At 43.6% G+C, this 25,602-nt stretch overlaps 1 pseudogene; it reads left to right on the top strand.

The window, feature by feature from the left end:
• The first annotated feature begins 776 nt into the window (after positions 1-776).
• On the top strand, positions 777-11,167 carry LOC132222193 (isopentenyl-diphosphate Delta-isomerase 1-like; annotated as a pseudogene).
• The last annotated feature ends 14,435 nt before the right edge of the window (positions 11,168-25,602 follow it).

The raw sequence follows: 25,602 nt of genomic DNA, 5'->3' as shown, positions 1-25,602 counted from the left end.
TCTCTGCATCCTTGCCAGAACTTGTCGTTTGTTGATTTGTTGATGGTAGCCATTCTGACAGGTGTGAGATGGTACCTCATTGTCGTTTTTATTTGCATCTCTCGGATGATCAGGGACTGAGCATTTTTTCATATGTCTCTTGGGCATCTGTATGTCCTCTTTGGAGAAGTGTCTGTCTATCCTTTGCTCACTTTTTAATTGGATTGTTTGTCTTCCTTGTGTTAAGCTGTATGAGTTCCCTGTACATTCTGCAGCACCCTCCCCAGCTCTGGCCAGTCTAGAGGTTTTTTTCCCAATGTAATCTTCCTAAATTGCATATTTTACTTAACCTTTGGAAAAAGTCAGGAAATGTTTAAAGGGAAAGGGAGGAGGGCAGGAAGGGCCAGGAGGGGCGCAGGGGAGGGAAAGCAAACCATAGGAGAGCAAGTCTCATCATCCTGTGGGTGGAAAAGGCCACATGCTAACCTGGGAGAGGCAGAGAGGCCCTGGCTCGGCTGCAGTGAAAAATAACAGCTCGCAGGCCCAGCCTCTCCGCTCCCTCCAGTGAGGGGGGCCTCACTGCACACAGGTTCCTTTGTTTGTGGGACCTTGTGCTCCATTTGCACAGCAGTCTGAGGTGCCACTGGAGGAAATAAAGCCCACCCCAAAGGTTCAAGGAACAGCCAGCTCAGGGGATCGCTGGGCAGGTGGAAGAGCTGAAGCGCAGGGCTGGGGGGCTGCTCCCTGGAGAAGGGAGTGCTCCCCTGGAGAAGGAGGCTGCTCCCCTGGAGAAGGGGATGTTCCCCTGGAGAAGGGGGTGCTCCCTGGAGAAGGGGGTGCTCCATGGAGAAGGGGGTCTCCCCTGGAGAAGGGAGTGTTCCCTGGAGAAGGAGGCTGCTCCCCTGGAGAAGGGGGCTGCTCCCCTGGAGAAGGAGGCTGCTCCCCTGGAGAAGGGGGCTGCTCCCCTGGAGAAGGGGGCTGCTCCCCTGGAGAAGGGGGCTGCTCCCCTGGAGAAGGAGGCTGCTCCCCTGGAGAAGGGGGCTGCTCCCTGGAGAAGGGGTGCTCCCCTGGAGAAAGGTCCGTAGGCTCTGGCAGCAGGAACATACCCAAAGGGTTTTCTTTGTCACCAAAGGGTCCTGCCTGGGATGGGAAGGGAACTGAGTTAGGATAATAATCTCTGTATTTAACAGAGCTTCACAGTTGATAAAACCTTCTCAAAACATACACAGCATTTAATCATTACAAAAGCATTGCATGGTAAAGTGCCTCTACTGCTGGGGTAAAGAGGAGAGGAGGGAGCAGGACCCCTGACCCTTCACCAAGGCAGGACCTTCCAGGGGGCCTGTGGGCAGCTCCAGCCATGGCTGGCGGTAACGTTCAAGGCACAGTCATCATTTGTCTTCCACCTCTCTCTCTCTCTCTCTTTCTCTCTCTCTCTCTCTCTCATTCTCTCTCCCTCTCTCTCTCTCTCTTTTTCTCTCTCTCACTTTTTGTTTAAATTTACAGAACAGTATACACTTCTAGCTTTGAAAAAATCCAATCAATACAAAAACGTATGAAACAAATGTACATGTAAAAAGGGAAGTTTTCCTAAGTCAAATTTCCCAGTATAATCATGGTTAAGATTTTCAGCCCTGGCCTGTGTTGCTCAGTGGGTTGTTGTCCCATGCGCCTCAATCCGCAGTAGAGGGTGTGCAGGAGGGAGCCCATCAGTGTTCCTTTCTCACAACCATGCTTCTCTCCCTTACTCTCCCTTCCTCTCTAGTCTAAAATCGATATAAATAATGTTTTAAAAAAAGATTTTCAGCCCTGCCCAGTTGCTCAATGGTTAGAGCATCAGCCTATGGACCGAAGGGTCTCAGGTTCCATTCCTGGTCAAATTTTCAGTCATTTTCTGATATTTCCTGAATGTATTTATACAACATATAGATGCTCGCATCTTCATTAAAACAAAAGCACAATCTTACTACACATGGCACTGCGTCTGCTCAATTTAACAATGTATTACAGCAGCGGCGCCACTGGTGGTTCATGAGGCCCCAAGGTTGGCAACCACTGTATTATAGGATATCATCCCAAAATAAAATATGCAAATCTACACCATTTCTTATTAACAGCTGGATTATATTTCTCTGCATGAATATATAATTTTTAACTGCATATTCAGGTGATTTCTAGTATTTTGTTTATTAAAAAATGCCAAAATGAACAAATAAATATGTATCATATAAATAAACATCAATATATGAATAAATGTCACATATGACTATAAACTGCACACTGTGAAAGTGCTACTTTAGCACGAGTTCCTAAAATTTCTCTGTCAAAACCATGTTGGGGAAAACACAAAGGAGAATGATTCCAACAGGCAGGACTGTGTAAGGGAGCCTGAGGGAGGGAGAGAGTATGAGGGATGGAGCATAATGGAGGGAGAGAGTGTGGGGAGGGAGCATAATGGAGGGAGGGAGTGTGGGGAGGGAGCATAATGGAGGGAGGGAGTGTGGGGAGGGAGCATACTGGAGGGAGGGAGCGTGGGGAGGGAGCATACTGGAAGGAGGGAGTGTGGGGAGGGAGCATACTGGAGGGAGGGAGTGTGGGGGAGGGAGCATAATGGAGGGAGGGAGTGTGGGGAGGGAGCATAATGAAGGGAGGGGGCATAATGGTGGGAGCATAATGGAGGAAGGGAGTGTGGGGGAGGGAGCATAATGGAGGGAGGGAGTGTGGGGAGGGAGCATAATGGAGGGAGGGAGTGTGGGGAGGGAGCATAATGGAGGGAGGGAGTGTGGGGAGGGAGCATAATGGAGGGAGGGAGTGTGGGGAGGGAGCATAATGGAGGGAGGGAGTGTGGGAGAGTCAGGGAGCAGGAGGGAGGAATTATGAGGGAGGGAAGGAAACAAGGAATATGAGAGCGTGTATGTCTATGTGTGTGTGTGGATGTTGTATATGGATTAGCATGCGTATGTTTGTTTGTGTAATTGTGTGTGTATGTGTGTGCTAATGTGTATCTGGATGTGTGTGTGGATATGTGTGTGTGTTTGTGTAGATATATGTGTGGATGTGAGTGGGGATGTATGTGTTGTGTATGTGTGTGTTTGTGTGTGCATGTATGTGTGTATGTGTGTGTGTTTATATGTATGTGTGTGTGGATGTGTGTGGTGTGTTTGTGTGTGTGTGGATGTGTTTGTGGACGTTTGTGTGTGGGGAGATATTTGTGTGTCTATGTGAGTGCAGATATGTGTGCATGTGTATGTGTGTATATGTGTGTTGATGTGTGTGTGGATATGTGTGTAGTGTGTGTATGTGTGTTTCTGTCTGTGTGTGTGTTGATATGTGTTTGTGGATATCTATGTGTATGTGTGTGTGTGTGGATGTTCCATATGTGTGTGTGGATATGTGTGTAGTGTGTGTATGTGTGTGTCTGTAGTGTGTGTTGATGTGTGTGGATATGTTTGTGTGGATTTGAGTGCAGGTATATGTGTATGTGTATGTGTGTATATGTGTGTGTTGATGTGTGTGAATATGTGTGGTGTGTGTATGTGTGTGTCTGTATGTGTGGTGTGTATGTGGATGTGTGTGTGACTGTATGTGTCTTGTGTATGTGTGTGTGGGGGGGGGGGTGGGTCTGACTGTCCCATGGTGAGGGAGTATTGGTGGTTCCGGCTCTCCTGGCCACAGAGTCACTGAGTCTGCTAGAGCCATTCCCTGGGCACATTCCCACCTGGAGAAACTTCACCTTGACAGGTTGGCAAGTCCTCCTGGGGAGGAGATGCTGGAAGAGGCAGCAGCTAGGCATTAAGGCCTGGACCCACGCACACCCTGCCCCAGACTCGGCGTGCCCACAGAGGTCACAACCCAGACTCCTCATGCCTGCAGCGGACACTGGAAGGACCTCCACAGACCTGGCAGGCACCCAGCCTGACCTCATGACCCAACAGGGGCCCAGCATGCACTCTGTGCCATGTCTGTGCCACTGCCACTGACCCAGCAGGACACTCACCCCCGCTGTGGACTCGCCTACCACCACCGCCATCCTAGAGCACAGCTGCTGGCTCTGCTGCCAACCTAGAGCCCAGCTGCTGACTCCACCACCAGGCTTGGGGCAGGTCCCCGCTGGAGGCCAGAAGGTGGGTGGAGCCTCCCCTGCCCTGGACCTACTAGAACTGAGGACCTGAGGAGACTGAAAAGCCTGCGGATCTGTGGTGAGAGGGGAGGCCTGGGACTGAGAGGAGGCCTGAGGGCTGGCTGTGGAGACGGGGAGTGGGTGCAGCATGGAAGCCTGGGCTGAAGTCCCTGGATAGAGCAGCACTAGCTCCCCCACTACTCAGCCTGGGAAACTCCTCTGACCAGTGGGAGGAGCCACACAGTGGAGCTCAGGGCCAGCCTCACTGGAGGGGCCTGAAGGACATACCCAGCATTGAATCTGGGGGCCCTCTATTTCTTAGGGAATTCTGCTCATGATGAGAAAGGGGGCTGGACAGTAGCTCCAGGAAGGAGGCTCAGCCCTGCCCACCTGGAACACAGGTGAGGGGCCCTCTTTCTCCCAGACAAAACGCTGACCTGACCTGCAGTGACCGGAGGCAAGGGAGCAGCCTGGGGCAGGTAATCTGTACCCCTGAAGGTGGCAGAGAGGAGGTGCCAACAAACCAGTCAGAGCTGAGGCATTGGAAGGAGAGGAAGGGCCTGCCCTCCCCCACCTACAAGCTACTGGCATCACCCCCAACACAAGTCTGACCGAGCCATCCTGGCCAAGGCCAGGATACCCCTGCAGAGCCCAGCTCCATGAAGGAAGGGAGAACCAATCAGAACATGGACAATCAAGGTGTGAGACTCGAGGTAGACCCAGCCTTTTAGCAAATTACTCCCCCAACCCCCTCACTGGACTACTAGGGGCTTCAACTCCTCGGACCTCAATCAGGCTGCCCAGGGCCAGAAAGGGACAGTGACTCACACTGACCTGCACCAGAGAAGCTCCCAGGAGGCCCAGAATTGACGCACCAAGAGACCAGATTCAACACATCAGAGCAGAATCCATCGAACTCCACAAATAACGGACCCAAAGGTTTTTGAGTGTGTGAGTGTGTGTGGTTTTGTTTTTTGGTCTGTGTGTGTGTGTAACTTTTTCTTGGTTTTATTTTACTGTTGTTTGTTTGTTTATTCTCCTCTTTTTCTTTCTTCACTTTTTTCTTGCATTTCTCTAATTTCTCTCTTTTCTTCTATTTTATTCTCCTTTTGTCTCTTCTTATTTTATTTGGTTTTCCTCTTTTTTCCCATTTTACTTTTCCTATCCATATCTTAATATATCCATTATTTCTACATTTTAAATTCATTATTATTATTTCATTTATTTTCAGTTTCCTTTCCTTTTTTCCTCCTATACTAGTTTGTTTTGCTTCCATATAGCCATTTTCTTCTTCTTCTTTCTCCCTTTTTATTTATAACTCCTCTAAGTTTTTATTCATGTGTCTTTTAGTATTCTTTTTATTTTTTTCTTTGCTTTGCTTTCTCTTCTTTTTACTTCTTAGTCTTTCCTGTTGTTGCATTGAGTATCTTGATTTTTATGGTGTTTTGGTTTGGCCCTGTTGTATCTTGTTCTGTTCTGTTAGGACCTATACAACAACTGGCATGACAACGTTGGGGTTGAGCTTCACTGGCAGAAAGTTGGAGGGAAGACCCCTCCCATGAACAGAACATCAACAACCAAGTTCCAATTACAACAGGGGAGCCCAAATAACACACCCAAGGGGCATTCCTAGAGCAGACAGCTCAGGAGATCAAAGAGACTGCACCACTGGACCCCTCAAGATACTTCCTACATAACACCATCCCACAAAGACTGGGAGGCATAAAAACCTATCTAAACACAGAAACAAATGCAAAGTGACAGCTAAAATGGGGAGAACAAAAAACAACCCCAAAATGAAAGAATAAAAAGGAATCTCCAGAAAAAGAATTCAATGAAACGGAGGCAAGCAACCTATCAGACACAGATTACAAAGTAATGGTTTTAAAGATGCATAAGGAGCTTAGTGCAAATTACAAGAAACTCAGTGGGAACTATAGCAACATGAAAAATGAAATAGACATCATGAACAAGACCAAATAGAAATGAAGAATAACATATCTGACATCAAGAACACACTAGAAGAAATTAAAAGTAGATTTAATGAAACAGGGAATCAAATCAGCGAGTTGGAAGACAAGATAGATATAAATACACAATTAGAGCAGCAAATAAAAAAAAAGAATTAAAAAGCAGGAAGATAACTTAAGGGAGCTCTGGGACAAGATGAAACATAACAATATCCACATTATAGGAATACCAAAGGGGGAAGAATGTGACCAAGGAACAGAGAACCTGTTTAAAGAAATAATGACAGAAAACTTCCCCAACCTAATGAAGGAAAATATCATACAAGTTCAGGAGGCACAGAGAGTCCCAATCAGGGTGAGCCCAAAGGGACCCATACCTAGACACATCATAATTAAATATGGCAAACATTAAAGACAAAGGAAGAATCTTAAAGGCAGCAAGAGAAAGATAAAAAATCACCTACAAAGGATTCCCATTAGAATTTCAGCTGACTTCTCAATAGAAACACTTCATGCCAGAAGGGAATGGCATGAAATATTCAAAGTAATAAAAAGCAAGGGCCTAAATCCAAGCCCACTGTATCTAGCAGGCTATCATTTAAAACCAAAAATGAAATATAAAGCTTTCCAGACCAAAAAGAAAAGGTTAAAGGAATACATTACCACCAAACCAGCAATGCAAGAAAAGTTAAAGCAATAGCTTTAAGAAGAAAAGGAGAGAGAGAGGATCATAGGCATAAAGAAAATTAAAAAGGCAATAAATAAATACCTATCAATAATAACATGAAATATAAATGGATTAAATGCCCCAGGCAAAAGACATAGGGTGACTGAATGGATAAGAAAACATGGCCCATATATATGCTGTCTACAAGAGACCCACCTCAAGACAAAAGCTACACATAGATTGAGAGTGAAGAGATGGAAAAAATATTCAGAGCAAATGGAAACAAAAGAAAAGCTGAGGTAGCAATACTCATATCAAACAAAATAGACATCAAAACAAAGGCCATAACAAGAGACAAGCCACCACATCATACTAAAGGGAATGATGATTCAACAAGAAAATGTAACCCTTGTAAACATATATGCACCCAATATAGGAGCACCAAGATACATGAAAAGAACTCTTGATGGACTTCAAAGGAGAGATTGACAGCAGTACAGTCATAGTAGAGGACTTTAACACCCCACTGACATCACTGCATAGCTCTTCCAGACAAAAAAAAATCAATAAGGGAAACAGAGGCTTTAAATGACACACTAGATTAAATGGACCTAACTGATATTTACAAAACAGTTCACCCCAAAGCAAAAGAATATGCATTCTTCTCAAGGGCACATGGAATATTCTCAAAGATAGACCACATATTAAGGCACAAAATGGCATAAAGTTGGAAATCAACTACAAAAAAAAGAATTACAAAACACTCAAATACGTGGACACTAAATAGCATGTTATTAACAATGAATGGATTACCAATGAGATCAAACAAGAAATTAAAAACTTCCTGGAAACAAATGAAAATGAACACAAAACCACCCAAAACCTATGGGACACAGCAAAACCAGTCTTGAAAGGAAATTTCATAGCATTACAGGCATATCTAAAGAAACAAGAAAAAGCTAAAATAAACGATCTAACCTACAACTAAATTAATTAGAAAGAGAACAGCAAGAAAAACCCAGAGGAAGTAGAAGGAAGGAAATAATAAAGGTCAGAGCAGAAATAAATGACATAGAGTACAAAAAATCAATGAATCCAAGAGCTGGTTCTTTGAAAAGTTAAACAAGATTGATGAACCCCTAGCAGACTCATCAAGAAACAAAGAGAGAGAACCCAAATAAATTAAATCATAAATGAAAGAGGCAATATAACAACAGACACCACAAAAATACTAAAGACTGTAAGCAAATATTGTGAATAACTATATGCCAACAAATTGGACAACCTGGGCAAAATGGACAAATTCCTAGAAACAAACAATCTTCCAAAACTCAATCAGGAAGAATCAGAAAACCTGAATAGGCCAATAACAGCTGAGGAAATTGAAGCAGTAATTTTAAAACTTCTAACAAACAAAAGTTCTGGACTGGATGGATTTACAAAAGAATTTTACCAAGTACTCGAAGAAGAACTAATGTTTATACTCCTCAAACTATTCCAAAAAAATCCAAGAGGAAGGAACATTTTCAAACTCTTTTTATGAGGCCAGAATTATCCTAATTCTAAAACCAGATAAAGACATTACAAAGAAAGAGAATTACAGACCAGTATCATTGATGAACATAGAAGCTAAAATGTGCAACAAAATATTAGCAAATCAGATCCAGGAATATATTAAAAAGGTCATGTACCATGATGAAGTGAGATTTATTTCAAGTATGCAAGGCTGGTACAATATTCACAAATCAATCACTGTGATACATCACATAAACAAAATAAAAGACTCCATCAGGAAACTATTAGACTTAATAAATAAATTCGGCAAGGTAGCAGGATACAAAATCAATATCCAGAAATCAATTGCATTTTTATGCACCAATAATGAACTCTCAGATAGAGAAACTAAAAAAAACAATGACATTTACCGCTGCCCCCGCCCCCCCCAAAAAAAGAAAAGATAAGATACCTAGGAATAAACTTAACCAAGGAGCAAAAGACCTGTACTTGAAAAACTATAGAAGATTGAAAAGATAACTAGAGGATGATCCAAACAAATGGAAACGTATACAATGTTTATTGATTGGAAGAATTAACATCTTTAAAATGTCTGTATTACCCAAAGCAATCTATAGATTCAATGCAATCCCTATTAAAATACCAAGTGCATACTTAACAGAACTAGAACAAATACTCCAAAAATTTATATGGAACCATAAAAGGCCCCAAATAGCTGCAGCAATCTTGATAAAGAAGAACAAAGCTTGAGGGATCACAATACTGGATACCAAACTTTACTACAAAGCCATTATAACCAAAACAGCCTGGTACTGGCACAAGAACAGGCATATTGACCAGTGGATCAGAACAGGGACCCCAGAAATTGACCCACACCATTACAGTCAATTAATATTTGACATAGGACACAAGAGCATACAATGGAGTAAACAGCATACAATGGAGTAAAGTCTTTTCAACAAATCGTTTTGGGAAAACTGGACAGACATGTGAAAAAACATAAAACTAGACCACCTACTTACACCATAGACAAGAATAAACTCAAAATGGATAAACGACTTAAATGTAAGACGTGAAACCATAAAAATCTTGGAAGGAAACATAGGCAGCAAAATCTCAGACATCTCTCATAGCAGAATTTTTGCTGATACATTTCCTAGGGCAAGAGAGAAAAGGGGAAGATAAACAAACAGGACTACATCAAAATGAAAAGCTCCTGCCCAGCAAAAGAAACCACCATCAAAATGGCCAGAGAGCCCACTGCATGGGAGAACGTATCTGCCAGGATGCAGCTGATAAGGGGTTAATTTACAACATATACAAGGAACTCATACACCTCAACAACAGGAAGACAAACAATCCAACTAAAAAACGGGCAGAGGAGCGGCAGCGCGCGGACTGTGGGCGCCCGGGATTCTAGGACAGGCCGGACACGCTGTCACCGCGCCTGAAATCAGCACCGACCCTCTCGATGAGCCACAGGTTCAGCTCCTGGCAGGGCGCGCATTCTTACTGATGAAAATGACAACAAAATTGGGGCTGAGACCAAAAAGAATTGTCATCTGAATGAAAACATTGAGAAAGGTGTATTGCATCGAAATTTAGTGTCTTCTTATTCAACACTGAAAATAAGCTCCTGCTACAGCAGAGATCAGGTGCTAAAATTACCTGTCCAGTTGTTTTACCAATACTTGTTGCGGTCATCTCTTAAGTAACCCAGGAGAGCTTGAAGAAAATGATGCTGTTGGAGTAAGGCGAGCAGCACAGAGGCATTTAAAGGCTGAAATGGGGATTCCCACGGAACAGGTTCCTCCAGAAGAAATTAATTACCTGACGAGAATTCACTACAAGGCTCAGTCTGATAGTATCTGGGGAGAACATGAAATTGATTACATTTTGTTTGTGAGAAATAACGTGACTTTGGATCCAGACCCCAATGAGATTAAAAGCTATTGCTATGTGTCAAAGGAAGAGGTGGGAAAAATGCTGAAAAAGGCAGCCAGCGGCGAAATTAAGATAACTCCATGGTTTCAATGTATTGCAGAGGCTTTTCTCTTTACATGGTGGGATAACTTAAATAATTTGAATCAGTTTGTTGACCAAGAGAAAATACACAGAATGTGAATGTGGAGATGAATAATTAGTAAAGTACTAAAAATGTCTCTACTAGTAAACTTAAAATGATTTTTAAAAAATTGGGTTCCCCATTAGAATTCTCATTAGATACATTGATACTTTACAGCCTGAAATTATGTGGAAAAGATGCTGACAATTCTTAATTGTATCACACACCCCACATATATGCACTCTTATTTGTAAAGGGCATTTATGAAAGATTATTTTTAAAAAGCAAATCAACTAAACTTAGCCTGTCTAAACAGCCCTGACAAATTTGAACAAATAAGTGAAGCTCTTTATTTGCGATGTGTTGGGTATTTTCAGAACCTGCAGAGCACTTTATTTTCCAGGTGCTTTTCATGTCATTAAGGTGTTGTCATCGTCCAGAAAAATATGCAACAGAAACTGTTTGCTTAGCTGCTTCCAAACAGCTCAGATTAATGTTCCATGTTAAGATATTAAATTAGGGGAGCAGGTCAAAGATAACTAAATGGTGTGTGTCCTGATTTCTATCAAAGTCTGTGTTCTCAGAATTGCAGGGGACAGACAGGCTACTTGTAAAATGGAAATTGGGTCCTGCTCTACCACAGGGGTTCTTACTGCTGGTTCTGTTAACGTTCGGGCTGGGTAATTCTTTGTTGTGGGGTTCATCCTGTGCATCCAAGGACATTTAGCAGCACCCTTGAGTTCTACCCACTATTTGCCATTGGTACCCACCGCCCCATCACAGTCACAGTGATTACTGATGCCAGATGTGTGCTGGAGGGCAAAGGTGCTCCCATGAGAACCACTGCTCTACAAAGTCATACCATATTGGGGGAGCAGAGGGAATTGAACAGAATATTCATGTTAAATGGAATTAGGATCTGGAATATGTGCACATTAATATTTAAACTGTACCTTGGTTGATGCACTTTTTAAAACTTGCATAGATTTCTCAGTTTGAAATCTCAGGATAGCTTTATTATCCTTGAATGCTATTTAATAATAATTAAAAAGAAAAAATTGTTTCTTACAAGATAAATATTTTATAAATTTAATGGAAGAATCCATTTCTTGTTAACTCTGAGCAGTTAATTCATAATTTCAGGGAAGATTTGTCACAAGTTTTAATTTTACTGAAAAGTAAAAACAATTAAAAATTAAGTTTAAAAAATAAATAAAAATAATAATAATAATAAATGGGCAGAAGACCTGATTAGACATTTCTCCAAAGAGGACATACAAATGGCCAAGAGACACATGAAAAAATGCTCAGTCACTAATCATTAGAGAAATGCAAATTGAAACCACCCTGAAATGTCACCTAACACTTGTCAGAATGGCCACCATCAACAAATCAACAAACAACAAGTGCTGGCGAGGATGTGGAGAAAAGGGAACCCTCGTGCACTGCTGGTGTGAATGCAGACTGGTGCAACCATTATGGAAAACAGTATGGAGCGTCCTCAGAAAAGTAAACATGGATGGGCCAGTGTGGGGGAGAACCAAGATGGCGGCATAGGTTAACGCCGGAGTTTGCTGCTTTGAACAACTACTTCAAAAGTGAAACCAAAAAACGGAAGGGACATCACCCAGAACCACAGGAACGCTGGCTGAGTGGAAGTCCTACAACTAGGAGGAAAGAGAAACGCATACAGACACTCAGAGGAGGCCCAGTGCTGAAGTCAAATTCTGAGGTGCGGAGTGCGAGGAGCAGGCTGGCGGTGGAGGGCGCGGTTGTTGTTTTCAATCGGGCGGGAGTCGAAGACTCTGAGCTCCAGATCCAGGCGAGTCTCTAGGGACCCAGACTCAAACGGGAGAAGCGGGACTGTCTGGCTTCGGTCAGAGTGAGTGCAGCTTTCTCTCCGAGCTTTGCAGCCATTGCTGGGACTCAGAGAGGCAGAGCCCCTTGGGACAGGACTGAGAGCCGCCATAACTGCTCTCTCCGGCCCACCCTGTTGATCCTGTGCGACCCGCCCCGCCCAAGCCCAGCGCAGAACCATTTGCCGGATAGCCTCAGGCAAAGGCTAGATTAGCACCTCCCTAGAGGACAGAAGTTCTCTCACTGCTGACACAGCTGATTCTCATAGCCACTTGGCCTGGAGGTCAAACCCTCCCTGGAATTAGCTACAACAATCAAGATTTATCTATAAGACTGTGAACAAAGACCACTAGGGGGTGCACCAAGGAAGCATAACAAAATGCGGAGACAAAGAAACAGGACAAAATTGTCAATGGAAGAAATAGAGTTCAGAACCACACTTTTAAGGTCTCTCAAGAACTGTTTAGAAGCTGCCGATAAACTTAATGAGATCTATACGAAAACTAATAAGACCCTCGATCTTATATTGGGGAACCAACTAGAAAGTAAGCACACACGGACTGAAATAACGAATATTATACAGACGCCCGACAGCAGACCAGAGGAGCGCAAGAATCAAGTCAATGATTTGAAATGCGAGGAAGCAAAAAACATCCAACCGGAAAAGCAAAATGAAAAAAGAATCCAAAAATGCGAGGATAGTGTAAGGAGCCTCTGGGACAGCTTCAAGCGTACCAACATCAGAATTATAGGGGTGCCAGAAGATGAGAGAGAGCAAGATATTGAAAACCTATTTGAAGAAATAATGACAGAAAACTTCCCCCACCTGGTGAAAGAAATGGACTTACAGGTCCAAGAAGCGCGGAGAACCCCAAACAAAAGGAATCCAAAGAGGACCACACCAAGACACATCATAATTAAAATGCCAAGAGCAAAAGATAAAGAGAGAATCTTAAAAGCAGCAAGAGAAAGAAACTCAGTTACCTACAAGGGAATACCCATACGACTGTCAGCTGATTTCTCAACAGAAACTTTGCAGGCCAGAAGGGAGTGGCAAGAAATATTCAAAGTGATGAATACCAAGAACCTACAACCAAGATTACTTTATCCAGCAAAGCTATCATTCAGAATTGAAGGTCAGATAAAGAGCTTCACAGATAAGGAAAAGCTAAAGGAGTTCATCACCACCAAACCAGGATTATATGAAATGCTGAAAGGTATCCTTTAAGAAGAGGAAGAGGAAGAAAAAGGTAAAGATACAAATTATGAACAACAAATATGCATCTATCAACAAGTGAATCTAAGAATCAAGTGAATAAATAATCTGATGAACAGAATGAACTGTTGATTATAATAGAATCAGGGACATAGAAAGGGAATGGACTGACTATTCTTGGGGGGGAAAGGGGTGTGGGAGATGTGGGAAGAGACTGGACAAAAATGGTGCACCTATGGATGAGGACAGTGGGTGGGGAGTGAGGGCGGAGGGTGGGGCGGGAACTGGGAGGAGTGGAGTTATGGGAGGGGAAAAAAAGGAACAAATGTAATAATCTGAACAATAAAGATTTAATTAAAAAAAAAAAAAAAAAAAGAAAAGTAAACATGGAACTGCCATTTGACCCAGTGATCCCACTTCTAAGAATATATCCTAAAAACTCTGAAACACCAATCAGAAGAATGTGTGCACCCTATATTCATAGCAGCACAACTTCCAATAGCTAAGATCTGGAAACAGCCCAAGTGCTGTTTAAATTGGATAAAAACGCTGTGGGGCATTTACACCAGGGAACACTACGCAGCTGTAAAAAGAGGGGCCTCCTACCCTCTGGGACAGCATGGAGGGGCCCGGAGAGCATCATGCTGAGTGAAATAAGCCAGTCAGAGAAAGACAAGTATCACATGATCTCACTTATTTGTGGAATCTAATGAACAAAATGAATTGACCAACAAAATAAGACCTGAAGAGGCCTGGGTTTGATTCTGGTCAGGGCACATGCCTGGGTTGTGGGCTCGATCCCAGTAGAAGCATGCAGGAGGCAGCCAATCAATGATTCTCTTTCATCTTTGATGTTTCTATCTCTCACCCTTTCCCTTCCTCTCTAATATATATATACTAGGGGCCAGGTGCATGAAATTTGAAGGGGGGGGGGGGTTTCCTCAGCCCAGCCTGCATTCTCTCCAATCCGGGACACCTCAGGGGATGCCCAACTGCCGGGGATGGCCCAAGATCGGGTCTAAACCAGCAGTCGGACATTCCTCTCATAATCCTGGAGCGCTGGCTCCTAATGACTCACCTGCCTGCCTGCCTGATCACCCCTAACTGCCCCCCCTGCTGGCCTCGTTGCCCCTTATGGTCCCCCCACCGGCCTGGTCGCCCCACGCAGCCTGCTGTCAGTCGTTTGGTCATCTCTCACTAACCCCCCTGCCAGCCTGGTCATAGGCAGCCATCTTATGAGGCTAATATGATGGTTAATATGCATATTACCTCTTTGTTATATAGAATATATATATATATATATATATATATATATATATATATATATATATATATATATTTAAACAGAGAGAGGAGGAAAAACAAACAGCACCATAATAAATGAGCACCAAACAAATCCATTGGAGTCGACATCAAAGAGTTCACTAATGATACTGACAAGAAGAGTGTTAGTAGAATAAGGAAATAGAAGTTGCAACTTGAGAACCAGAGCCACTGTCCTGAGACAGAACTTGGAATTCATAGGGGATTTCTGTAGCCAACAGTGCATCGATCTAGCTTTTCTCAAGCTTGGTTGTGCACTACACTCATTCAGTTAAAATCCGTTTCCTGACCCCAGCCCTAGAGAGCCTGGCCCCACGTCCCAGGGGCATTCACGGGTGAGAGGTGAAGCTGGGATCTGCAGGCAATTCTGATGCAAAGTTTGAGAGCACTGCCTCAGACAATCAAGTTCCCGGAATGGAATTTCAATTCTATATCTGATTGAAAAAGGGAAGGTTTGAGGCCAGAGGCCTCTCGGTGCTTTTCTGACCATGTCACACGAGCAGCTGCCGACTCCGACAGCGACTGCAGAGCAGTACCGAGCCTGGAAAACGTAGGCTTACAGTAAGAGGTGCACAAAACAGTCTATTCTTGTCTTAGTACTTATTATTATTGTATTATTTATTGGTATTACAGCTGCAAACCTCCTTTTGCCTGCCTTGTATATCACTGGGCCTCACACCCAAGGGTTTTAGCTCGACAGAGACTGGATCCAGTCCATCCAAGCTGAACTCCTGCCTGCCCGTGCCTGTTGGGCTATAACCACAGATGCACCCCAATGACATTCCACAGGTGGGATTCCTCTTCCTTTTTTTAAGACAGTGCTCCCCAGAATTAACGAAGGCTTTCCTTCTGCTGTTCTTCTGACTACGTGGTCTAAGGCTAAGAACATGTCCTTAAAAGTAAAACAACTCCGGGTTTGGGAATCCAGTCAACTCCCTTTTATTTAGCGACCACCTTCTAGGCAAGCACCTTGAATACATATCTCAATGAATCTCCCGTAAACCTTTTGAGGCATTTACTTTTTTCCCCAATATATTTTTATTTATTTCAGAGAGGAAGGGAGAGGGAGAGATAGAAACATCAATAATGAGAGAGGCATTGACCGGCTGCCTCCTGCATGCCCCCTACTGGGGATCAAGCCTGCAACCCAGGCCTGTGGCCTTGACCTGAATCAAACCCAGGGCCCTTCAGTCCACAGGCCGCAGGCCGACGCTCTATCCACAGAGGGCCATTTACTTTTATTTTTATTTCATGTGTGTAGAATGAACGGTGCTCAAATCAGTCGTTAGAGAGACTGTCTTATCCCAACTATGGGAAAAATGGGTGGTTCATTGCCCAAAAGATGATGTTTGTCTTCCTCCTCCCGCCCCCCTGCAGTGCAGACCAGGATCCACAACCAGCTGCGTTTCTGTCCTCTCGCGTGGCCCTGTGGTGTGATGCTGTGCATGTGCCTGAGCTCAGGGTCCGTCCCGGCTCTGCCCTTGGGAACCATGCTGCCGGGGCCAAGCTATGCAGCCCGTGGCAGCCTCACTCTCCTTGCGTGAGAGCCAGGAAGCGCTCCCCATGATGCTGTGAGAATCAAACGTTATGCTGCACATACAATGTGCTCGATGCACAGTAACTTGCTTTTTAAACCAAACCCACTTCAGCCCTCAGTCAAATCCCAAGTCCACCCAACCCTCCCATCAGGCATATTCCTAAAATTGGGGGTGGGGGGGGGGTTGTGGTGTTTCTTAGTCCTCTCCACCCCGAGGGGTTAGTGCCACAGGATCTGCCTGTCTCCTGGCTTCTGCATGGTCACCCACGGAAGATCTTGTTTTTGATCCTGAAAGACATACTGTGTTCAGGTTTCTTCTACTCATTTCTTCCTAAGTCCAGCATTCATGTAGACAGTCACCCAGGCGGGCTGAGAAAGGTGGTGTGCTTTGCCACAATTAGCCAATCCTGAAATGAATACATATCCAAGTCCCTCATATCTAAAAATACAATGTCTTTACAATACCCCTATCACCTGGTGCTGTAAATAATAATGGGCTACTTCTAGCAATGGAGACCTTCACAGCAGCCCAATCCTATATAATAAAAGGGTAATATGTAAATTAGACCAGACGTCCTTCCAGACGACCTTCCAGACGAAACTGAGGCTGCGAGGGAAGCCCAGGTCCCGGGTGCTGGAGGGAATTCTGTGCCAGCAGCCGGGGGAAGAAAGGCCTACTCTTGCATGAATTTCGTGCATCAGGCCTCTCGTATTTCCATAAATCTGACTAGTAGGAGCTTCTTCCTAGTGCCCATTAAAATCCATCTCCTGTAGCTTCCACACTACCCTAGGGACCACCAAGAACTAGCTTTCAAATATCTGGCAAAAGCTGGCAGAGCTGTCCTGGGCCTCTCCCCCAGCTGCGCACCCCAGACCCTTCCGTTAGTCCTCAGGTCACACAGTTCAGTCTCTTCTTCATATGTCCCCATCCTGAGGGACATCCTTTCCCTCTTGACGTGGGCTACCCAAGACTAAACGCAAAGGTGAGGTTTAGCCGGCACAGGGACCAAGCTTATCCCCATCTCTGTTCGAAGTACTGTTTCTTGCTCTAGCCAGTTTGGCTCAGTGGATAGAACATCAGCCTGTGAACTGAAGGGGCCTGGGTTCGATTGCAGTCAAGGCCACATGCCTGGCTTGTGGGCTCGATCCCCAGTAGGGGGCATGCAGAAGGCAGCGGGTCAATGATTCTCTCTCATCATTGATGTGTCTGTCTCTCTCGCCCTCTCCTTTCCTCTCTGAAATCAATCAATCAATCTATATACATACATATATATATATATATATATGTATGTAATTAACACTGTTTCTTTTACCTAATTAACATGGTATTATTTATTTATTTATTATTATACTTTTTATTTCAGAGAGGAAGGGAGAGGGAGAGAGAGATAGAAACATCAATGATGAGAGAGAATCATTGACCAGCTGCCTCCTGCACACCCTCTGCTGGGGATCGAGCCCACCACACGGGCATGGGCCTTGACCGGAATTGAACCCAGGACCCTTCAATTCACTGAGCCAAACCAGCTAGGGCAATATGGTATATATTTAGATACATCCACAAGATTTCGAAGTTAAACACCAGTGACACCCATATTCCCTGGATTCTGCTGCAGCCACTGGCAAGCACAGTTGTGGAGACTTTGGGATTTTCTGTAGCAGAAAGAAGTTTCCAACTCACCAGCTTTGGGGGCAATTTGCTCAGTTGTGAAGACACCAAGGTGGTCCTGATTCCTGCCTGGAAGTCCAGAGGTAGCTGCTGGTCCCTCTCCTTGACGGTTGTGGCCAAGTGGAAGCATCCCTGGCAGACCCCTTCCCAGCGTTTATAAGACTCATTCCGGAGGCCCAGCCTCCACCCTGTCTCCCCCACATCCAATAATTGCGTATGAACCCACTTCCTTGCAGCTTGAAATGGATAGAGTGCTTTCTGTTCCCTGAAAGTGTACGCGAACTGCTTTGGACACTGAGTAGAATTTCACAAGACAGAAAAGATTATACAATGTGAAGTCTTGTTTTATATTCAAGCGCATATAATATCCATGGGTCTGAAGTGTAGATGGGCAGAGGATTGGACTGTGAATGGATGGTTCTGGGAAACACTATGTCCTGTCTCTTTGTGGTTACCCCATAAAGCCAGAGTGCAGCAACACTAGCTGGCATCTATATTGCTGATCAAGTATGCACTTTGGCTACAATTATAAGTTCAACAGTATTGGTCAGGACTCTTAATTACCAGGAACAGAAACACAACTCAAAACAATTTAAGCAAAAGAGGGAGATTAAGAATCCAACACAGAAAGGGAGGTGTGGATATGGCCTTAGGGACAATCTAAACCAAGAATCAAATGTCCTCAGGAGTGTCTCTCCTTATCTCTCGTCTGTTTTTCTCTGAATATCCAATTTATTCTCCCAAACATCTTACCTCACACTGTGGAGTGCCTGCTGCTGACTATTCCACATTTATATCACAGCTGCTCCAAACCAAAGAGGAAAATAAAGGCCCTTTTCTCCTAACTGAAATTTGAGAAAGCCCGAGATAAACATTCTGAACGTGGTTTGGATCCTACGCCCAACCTTTGGACCAATCGCCGCTGCGGGGAGGGAGGTGCTGTGAATGTGAACAGTGGCCTGAGCCTCCGGATCCCCTCCCAGCCAGGGCCAGGGTGCTGGAGCTGTCAGCAAGAGGCCAGGGCCAGGGCGCTGGAGCCGTCAGCAGGAGGCCAGGGCCAGGGCGCTGGAGCCGTCAGCAGGAGGCCAGGGCCAGGGCGCTGGAGCCGTCAGCAGGAGGCCAGGGCCAGGGCGCTGGAGCTGTCAGCAGGAGGCCAGGGCCAGGACGCAGGAGCCGTCAGCAGGAGGCCAGGGCCAGGATGCTGGAGCCGTCAGCAGGAGGCCAGGGCCAGGGCCAGGGTGCTATAGCCGTCAGCAGGAAACACAGGGAACGGGCAGAGCACAAAGCAGCACGCGCCCCAGATCTGAGATGACCCACCCGCTGCAGTTGTTGGGCTTTCAGGTGTCAACACTCTTCAGAGGACAGCCCACTGACACGGCCAGGATATGGTAAGTCTGTCTGGGCAGCAGCTTCTGAAATCAGCATCAGTGAGGGACATGGGTAAAGGCACTTATACAAGGACACAGCGACCACTTACAAACTATATTTTAAGAAATAAAGCTTTTGAACATTGGAAGATGTATTTTAAAAACTTCTTCTGACTTGCAGGAATGATGAAAAGTTCTGGAAATAGACACTGGTAATGACACAACATTGTGAATGTACTTAATGCTACTGATTTGTGCAATTAAAAATGGTTAAATGGCCCTGGCCAGGTTGGTTCAGTGAATACAGCGTCGGCCCATGGACTGAAGGGTCCCAGGTTCGATTCTGGTCAAGGGCACGTACCTGTGTTGCAGGTTCCATCCCGGGCTCCAGTTGGGGCATGTGTGGGAGGCAACCAATTGATGTGCTCTCTCACATCAATGTTTATCTCTCTCTGTCTCTCCCCCTCCCTTCCACTCTCTCTAAAAATCAATAAGAAAATATCCTCAGGTGAGGATTAACAAAAAAAAGAAAAAGAAATGGTTAATATATTCAATTTTATAACAATTAAAAAATAAAGTTGTGTATCTAATTCATTTATCCATTAATGAATTCACTTATTCACCATCTATTTTACTTCAGTCTCAGAAGAAAGTATGCACTGCAATATTTTTTATAAATATTTTAAATAAATGTATAGTATTTATTTTTCCCGTGTTACTATATTTAACCAGTCTCTGACTATAGGATAGTTAGAGTAGTTCCAAATTCTTTTTACAGTTTATCCTTGAAGCTAAATTTGAAAAGTGTTTAATGGTAATTTTTTAAATACGGAATTTCTGGCTTAACATATATCAATACTTTGTTAAGGCTTTTTATACATAGTACCAAATCATTTTCCAGATTTTTATTAACATTTAATGTCCCAGCAGCAATGTAAGAGAGTACCTATTTCCCTATATACTTTCTATCAACAGGAAAAATAATTTTGTTTCTATTATTTGCCAATTTGATAAGTTTCAATTTACATATTTTTAATCACTAGGGATGCTGTTTAGTTTTAGTTATTTTTTTACATATGCTTCAGAAGATAATCTAGATATATAAAACCTAAGTGACCATTATGACCAAACAATCAGAATGACCAGAATGACTAGTCAGTCACTATGACATACACTGACCACCAGGGGGCAGACGCTCAATGCAGGAGCTGCCCCCTGGTGGTCAGTGCGCTCCCGCAGCCAACTTCCCGCAGCCCCTCACCCCAGCTGGCCAACCTCCCGCGGTTCCTCTCCCCTGCTGGCCAGCCCTCCCTATAGGACCTGATCAGGGGGATGGCCAGACAACCTCCCAGTGTCCCTCCCCGCAGTCGGCCTGCTCCCAATAAGCCTTGATTGCCAGCTAGGCCGAGGGACCCCACCTGTGCACGAATTCGTGCACCGGGCCTCTAGAAAATTTATAAACAACAGATAAATGGCTAGACTTCAAACTTTAAAATGTTATAAAGCCACTAGTGGCCTGGTGCACAAAATTCATGCACATTAAAAGGGAATTAATTAGAGGAAATATTTTAATATTGCTATTTGCCCTTTTTCTATAATAGAAGTGTCAGAGATGAAAGAAAATTAGTAAAATGTATATGAAAATCTCCCTCCTGTCAGAGTCTGGGGCGCACCATGGCACCCAGAGTCAAGTCCCCACCCACCCGTGAGCACCTCGAAATCATGCAAGACCCAGACCCAGCCAGCTCCACCAATGTCAAGCCCTGCTGTGTGGGGGGACGCAGCCTCAGGTCCCCCTGTTCCGGTGTGAGGGTATGAGGGCGTGAGGGCGTGATGACCATTTGCATATTAGCTCTTTATTATATAGGACAGTGGTCGGCAAACCGTGGCTCACGAGCCACATGCAGCTCTTTGTCCCCTTGAGTGTGGCTCTTCCACCAAATACCACGTGCGAGCACTCATGTACAATGTGAAGTTGACTTAAAACTTAAAGGAAAGTTTATTAAGTTAATTTTAGGGAACGTTGTGGAGTGAAAGAAGATGTAGTGTCGAGGATTGAGAAAGGTATGTTGAGATGGTTTAGACATATAGAGAGGATGAACGAAAGGAGAGAGACGAAACAAGTATACAAGACGAGTGTGGATGGGAGAGTTGGAAGGGGTCGACCTCAGCGAACGTACCTCAATCAGATTGAGGACGTTTTTAGCAAAGGCCAGCTTAGGAGTACCCTAATTAAGTTATTAACAATGTCCTACCTATATAGTTTAAGTTTAAAAAATTTGGCTTTCAAAAGAAATTTCAGTCGTTATACTGTTGATATATGGCTCTGTTGACTAATGAATTTGCTGACCACTGATATAGGATAATGGGCATAATTTAATCTCCTAGTAAATTTGAACTGTAGCTTGACAATACTTCCCTCTGCCTTCTTTCCTCTAAGTCAGCAGTTCTCAACATGTGGGTCTCGACCCCTTTGGCGGTCGAATGACCCTTTCACGGGGGTCACCTAAGACCATCCTGCATATCAGATATTTACATTACGATTCATAACAGTAGCAACATTACAGTTATGAAGTAGCAACGAAAATAATTTTATGGTTGGGTCACAACATGAGGAACTGTATTTAAAGGTCCAGAAGGTAGAGAACCACTGCTCTAAGTGCTTCTGAGTTTAAGCTCTTCTGAAATAGTCTCCGTGACTCAATCTAAGAAGGAGAAGTTAAGTGGTGATGTACCCAAGACCCACGCCAAGTTCAATTCCAGTTACACAGGTGAAGTGGGTGAGTGAAGGGCCTTATTTCACTCATGACAGCCCATTGGCTTCCTCCTCTAGTGCATTTAATGATTCTGTAAAGCTTAATGGCTGTTGCAGTTAAAGCCACCCTGCGTAAGCTCCGTGAGTTACACTGTTCTTGTTAGTGGTGCCCTTGATAAAACCTAATAGCACGTCATCTCTTTTACATCATAACTCACTTTAAGTATTGCTTCCCATATCTATCCTTGATTTATTACCTGGCACTCCTAAGACGTGAAATAAAAAGGAAGTCAGGACTTGCATCCTTCTTAGGGGAAGTGGATTAGCCTTCTGACTGGTCAGCCTAACAGTGGAATGGAAGTGAAGTGGCAATGTGGAATTAAATGAGACTAGTTCTACAAAAGGGAAATATTAGTGTTTTGTAGCCTCTCTGCCCTCCCTCCCTTTGAATGGAAAGTCAACAAGGCCAAGTCTCACCAGGAAGGCTTGAGATATTTGTTTACTTACCCAGATAAACGGGATGTGGGGGAGGGCACCCTGAGGACAGGAAAGAGACGCGCTGGGAATAGTGCACGTCTCCTTTGGTTTACTCACCGTTACCAAGGAAAATGTCGGTATTGACATTTGAAATCAAAACTGAATAAGAATCTTGTGGACTTGGCCAATGCTGATTCCTTGAGGGAAAAAAAAAAAACACCCCAAAAACTCTTGTTGCTTTTTTTGCTAAGTAACCCTCACCCTCATCCCCATATCTTAGGGGCCATTTAAATTCTCTTTTTCATTTTTGCTCCAGAAAACCAGCCTTTTGGTCATTGAGTGCAGATATTTTCCTGAAGACAAGTCCATTCATGACTAATAGTATTTTAATATGAATCCATAACCCTTTTACCCACAATCCTTGTGCTTACTCGTAACATTCTCACGGGATGTATTTGAAATTGGAAAGGTATTTGTTGTACTAAATACAACAAAGCTCCATGATTCTCAGTGTTGTTCCTCTGATTTGTCTCAAATGACAACACAGAACACCAAAGAGGAAATGCCTATGGGCAAGCATGTCACACCCGTGGCCCACAGGCCACGCGCAGCCCACAACAAACATTGCTGCAGCCCAGCCAGTATAACGGTATGTGAGAAACAAAAAAAAGTAATAAAAATTTCGTACCTTAATTTTTACAATATGCTGTTATACAGAATTATTAATAACGAGTTATTACAACGTTCACTGATGACTGATTATATAAGTGTGTTGCATTCATTTCCCTTATGCACCTTATGCGCAGGCACACCATTTCTCTCAACTAATAATAGCAGCGAATATTTTAGCAGCCGATGGCCACATCGTTAGCCTTGGACTGACTTGTTTGGTGTGTGCAACAGGAAATATTTCGCTTTCAGAGAACAAGAAAAATAGGTTTATTTGTGTTACACTTATTTGTGCAGTTATTCAGTGTCTGGTAAGTTAATGATCAAAAAAATATTAATTTTTATTAAAATGTCCTATTATTTTATGTTAACAATGACTCATTTATTTCAGCCCTTTGTATTCAGCATGTCTCTATCGAAATAAACCTTCGTTTCTATGAAAATTGAAGCTTTTGTTTTTTTGCGGCCCATGTAAACTTAAACCTTGTCTATCTGGCCCGTGTTAGCTTTCGAGCTTGTCTATGGGGGTACACTACCAAGTTCGTGGGAACCAAATGCGTTAAAGGAGGAAGGCAATGGGCTATCATGACTGAAATGGCCCTTCCCTCTCCCCTCCTCCCCTCTTTCACTGGAAGTGAACTGAGTGTGTGTCTCATATGTACTGTTTGGTGCTTCCTTAGTCAGCTGCCGCTGTGTCCCCTGTGGTGTGTATATAAGAGAACCGGGGGTGTCCATTGCACCGGCCGCCAGAGGTCTTGAGTTGACAGATACCAAGGAAAGCTCACAGAATCTGTGTGACACCCTCTGCTAACAACATTGTTTTTGAATGACAGTGTGGTTTAATGGAACATGTGCTGCACCAGAAGCAAGGAGCAGTGCACCTGAGGCCCCATCTGACAGGACTCTCTCTCCTGAGATGGATTATTCCAACTTCAACAGACCTTCTCCACAGCCACAAAAAGGAGGCTGAGACGGCGCACGCTCATCCCTTCGCGCTCTGTGTGGTGCACTGCACACTGCCATTCTGGTCACTTCTAAAGTGTCCCGTGATATAAACTCAGTTTTCCTTTCAAGACATTTTTCCCATGAAGATACTTACTGTGAAAGCATTTGTTCTCTTACTACATGGAAAAAAATAATAATGTAAAAGTTTCAGAAAGTAGTGTAATAACACTACTAAATATATACATATACGCAAATAACATATGTGTATGTATACACACGTCTTTAGCTTTGAGTTTCTAATTCACTTCAAAAACATTGATTATGTAGTAACACAAAGGCTATAGATCTCCTCTTATCTTCTTAATGTCTGCTCTATTTACTCTTCAATTGTAATACACTTCCTTACAGCACTGTAACAATGTAATGAGAAATAGAATTTCTTACCAAATTGCTGCAGTAGATATCTTAGATATGCCAGTTGCCTAAATTCTATTGTTTCTTGGGAAATGATAACAATAATTGCTCACATTTGCATTTCACTGTATGGTTTATATTATCTAATATTAATGTCATACTCATCAGAATTATGTTACTAGATCTTCAATTTATTATTTAATTTAAAACATCAATAAATAATTAACATTAAATGAGTAGCAGATGTTATAAGAACATTGATTCAAAAACACCCTCTTTAAGAAATAAAGTCAGCCAAATAGTTAAAGTTATTAAATACTGAGCAAATACAATCAAATGGACACTGTAGTACCCATTACTGAAAATACATATAATTGTTATAATATTTCTGAAAATAAAGTTAGGAAAATGTACACAGAGGCTTAAAAATGTTTGTACCTTAGTGATTCCTCTTCTATTAATATATCCCAAGGAAAAAATCAGAAAAATCAGAATGCAAAGTTGTTTTTAAATAAAGATATTCATGTAGAAATTATATATATATATATATATATATATATATATCCTATCTAATAATAGAGAAACATGGTAATTAACCATAACTTCGCTACCCTTCCCATTGGCTAATCAGCAAGACATGCAAATTAACTGCCAACCAAGATGGCGGCCAGCAGCCAGGCAGCTGAAGCAAATAGGAGGCTTGCTTGCTCCAGTGGTGGAGGAAGCCAAGGTTCCCGCCTGCCGCTGCCAGCCTCTGAGCTGCACTCTAAGCAACTATGTTGGCATTATAGAAGCTAAACAAACCCCAGAAACCTGCTTTCAGCCATCAGAGCTGGAGAGAGCAGGACCGCAACAGTGTTACAATTACAGAACCCAAACAAACTCAGATACCTGCTTTCAGCAGCCAAGGTCTCAGAGCTGGAGCTGAGCCTCAGAGCTAAAGCCGGCTCTCAGCTCCAGTGACAGCCATAGAAGGTAAATAAATCCCAGAATAAAAGAAAAAAGGAGAGGTTGGGAGCTTCAGTCACCTGCCAGCCTGAAAATGGCCCTCAGCCCC

The sequence above is a fragment of the Myotis daubentonii genome, chromosome 19 (genome assembly GCF_963259705.1).
Source record: "Myotis daubentonii chromosome 19, mMyoDau2.1, whole genome shotgun sequence".
NCBI classification, from domain to species: Eukaryota; Metazoa; Chordata; class Mammalia; order Chiroptera; family Vespertilionidae; genus Myotis; species Myotis daubentonii.
The sequence above is the reverse complement of the archived record's forward strand: the minus strand, read 5'-3'. Positions and strand labels throughout refer to the sequence as shown.